We start from the raw sequence: 2,813 nt of genomic DNA, 5'->3' as shown, positions 1-2,813 counted from the left end.
AGCCGTGAATTAAATATTGACCAGCCCAGGTGGGAATCGAACCCACAACCTTCTGAAGCAAGCGCTCTGAAACCCTCGCCCAAGCCCGCTCAGCCATCAGGTCCTCTATTACTAATTATATTAGCATGCTTAATATCATGAGCATTAAGATCTTTCTAATTATTATCTCTAGTATTATATTTTGTAATATTTGTATATTTTTGTTGTATTGATATTTTCGTTTGTTAAATAAAGAAGAAAAATGATTAAACAATATAGATGATTATTGATAACTTAAAAAATTTCGGAAATTGCTCGGTCCCAAGGTCATCATCATATTTTATATTATATTATATTACTTTTATATTTTATATTAATCTGTTAAAGGTTCCCGAAATAATTAATTATTGAAAGTAAGGATTAATTTTTAACAAATAAAATATTTAATCCCTTACTCTCTAAATGAAAAAAAAAATCCCCAGCATTTGCTATTACTAAATACGCTGTAAACATTCCACCTAGTAAAATATTGTTTATTCATCGATTGTAATAACCGGTGTAATAAGAGTGTAGTAAGGAGATAAAGCATGCTGCAAAAAACGCACAGTAAGGACAGGATACAAAACAAGGTCACTCCATTGACAGTTTTGAACCTTACCGCCACAGATTTTATACAGGTGTTCTATATAGGTTTAGACATGGCAAACATATGAAATTATACTGAGATTTGTTAAAATGTTTTGAAGTTCCACTTCTTCCAATTCAAGAGTTTTGAAGTTCCACTTCTTCCAATTCAAGAGTTCTTCAATTCCACAAGAACTATAGCAGAAATTCTAGCATTACAGTGTCCATGAAATAAACATAACGCAGAATGATCCATGAATAATGATCCAAAATATAAGTCAAGAGACTTGAACACTTCCATTGAAAAGTATTTACCATTATGTGGTTTGATATCTGAACGGTTGGTATCGGTGCGTTTCTTTGAATGATTTTCATCAGACATTATTTAACATAGTGATCTAAATGAGCAAAATTTACGCTGGGGTTTGGATTTAGTTTTCATGTTTATGAGCCTCCACTCAGTGTCAGACTTCAGTGTCTTCCCTCTCACATCATGATCTTATCCCAATATCCTATAACACTCCAACTCCTAACCTAATTTCTATTCAAATCTCCTAGCGGAACCTTGACTCTCTAATTTCTAATCTTTGCTAGGACCGAGAGTTCACAATATAGTAATAGCTATCAATCCTATAAACCCCGCTCTTCAAACGGCAAATTCGTTTCTTGTAATACTGGATATACACGTTTGTCACGCCGCAAATCCAAGACTTGTTCAAATCCTTAGTAAAAAAAAAAGAATGAACATACATTGGTATACGCACGCTTGTTTGTTCTTGTGACTTTTGTAGGCTATTACATCGATTCACACCATTTTTATTATTAAGAGGAACAAGATAAGTAGAAATAGAGATAGACGAAATAAAAGCAGAAGTAAATACCTACCTAATAAAATCATTCCTTGTTGATCTCTTCCATTACCTAGAACTTTTTATTGTTTCCTTTCAGCTTACCCACACGCCCAGTTTACAGGTAGGTAGCTGAACCTTTTCATAATAGATTCTTCGCAAAACTTATGAGCCTCCAGCGTTTTCCCTCTCACATCATGATCTTATCCCGATATCCTATAAAATTCCAACTCCTAACCTAATTCCTAATTAAATCTCTTGGCGGAACCTTGACTCTCTAACTCCTGATCTCCATTTACTATCCCAACCCCTTGAACATATACATTCCTCTTCCTCCATCGACGGAATGGTGGAATACCTCTCTACTAATCTTATCTCTTTCCTAAATTACCATGCATCCCTCAAGACCACTGCTTTAAACGTCTCAATTCACTAATCAGAGAGAGATGATGAGAAGAAGGGATGCAACCAGAAGACGTTTTAGGTGTACTAGAACCTCCGAAGACTATTACTCCTTCAAATTCTTAAGAAACCTCACGTAATCTTCCAAGGCAAGTTTTTCCACACTTCCTTATCTCAAGCCCCTAATCCTAAGTCCCGATGGAAAATCCAAACAAGTCTATCCATAGTGAACTCCAAGTCCTTAATACCCTGTTTCTCAGGACGAACTAAATTCTTTTTTTTTTGGCAATCCTCTTCCCTTGTCCCCATACTCCATCCCACAAATCTATTTTGACCCAGAAAATTTCTTTTTCATGGATCTTTCCTCTGAAAACTTACTCTCCTCTGTCCTAAAATCCAGAACCAAAGGCTATTGCCTTGAGAAAATTCTGGTTAAAATAATCAAACCATGCCTTCCTGTTATCTTTGCCATTGTTCCCATTGTTTTGCACATTTATAATTTTTCCCTCCCAAATTTCATTTATCCTTCATCTTGGAAAAAGTCATTGTCCGTCCATTGAATAAAGTAATGTTTCCTCTCTAGTCTCCAATTTCAGATCCACCTTCATTCTCTCTAATTCATCATAATCAGTCGAAAGAATAGTTCATTTATCCCGACATTCCAAGGAATCAGCTATGTTGAAAATAATACAAGACCTTCAAAACTCGATTGACAAACAAAAAATCTCTATCCGATGTTTCAAAAGCCTTCAACTCAATCAATCATAATATATTCCTTTTCAAACTCCAATACCTCTCCCCGTCAATTATTGTTTTAAAGTCATTATTTTGCTTCCTATCACTTCGCTCCCAAACTGTCACAATACCCAATAAACCCCTGTCTTCTTTCCTTCTCCTAACACATGGTGTTCCTCAGGACTCCTCACTCTCACCAACTCTTTTCTCAGTATATATAAACGA

Source organism: Halyomorpha halys, unplaced genomic scaffold (genome assembly GCF_000696795.3).
Source record: "Halyomorpha halys isolate HHAL.00 unplaced genomic scaffold, Hhal_1.1 Scaffold258.1, whole genome shotgun sequence".
NCBI lineage: Eukaryota > Metazoa > Arthropoda > Insecta > Hemiptera > Pentatomidae > Halyomorpha > Halyomorpha halys.
The sequence above is the reverse complement of the archived record's forward strand: the minus strand, read 5'-3'. Positions refer to the sequence as shown.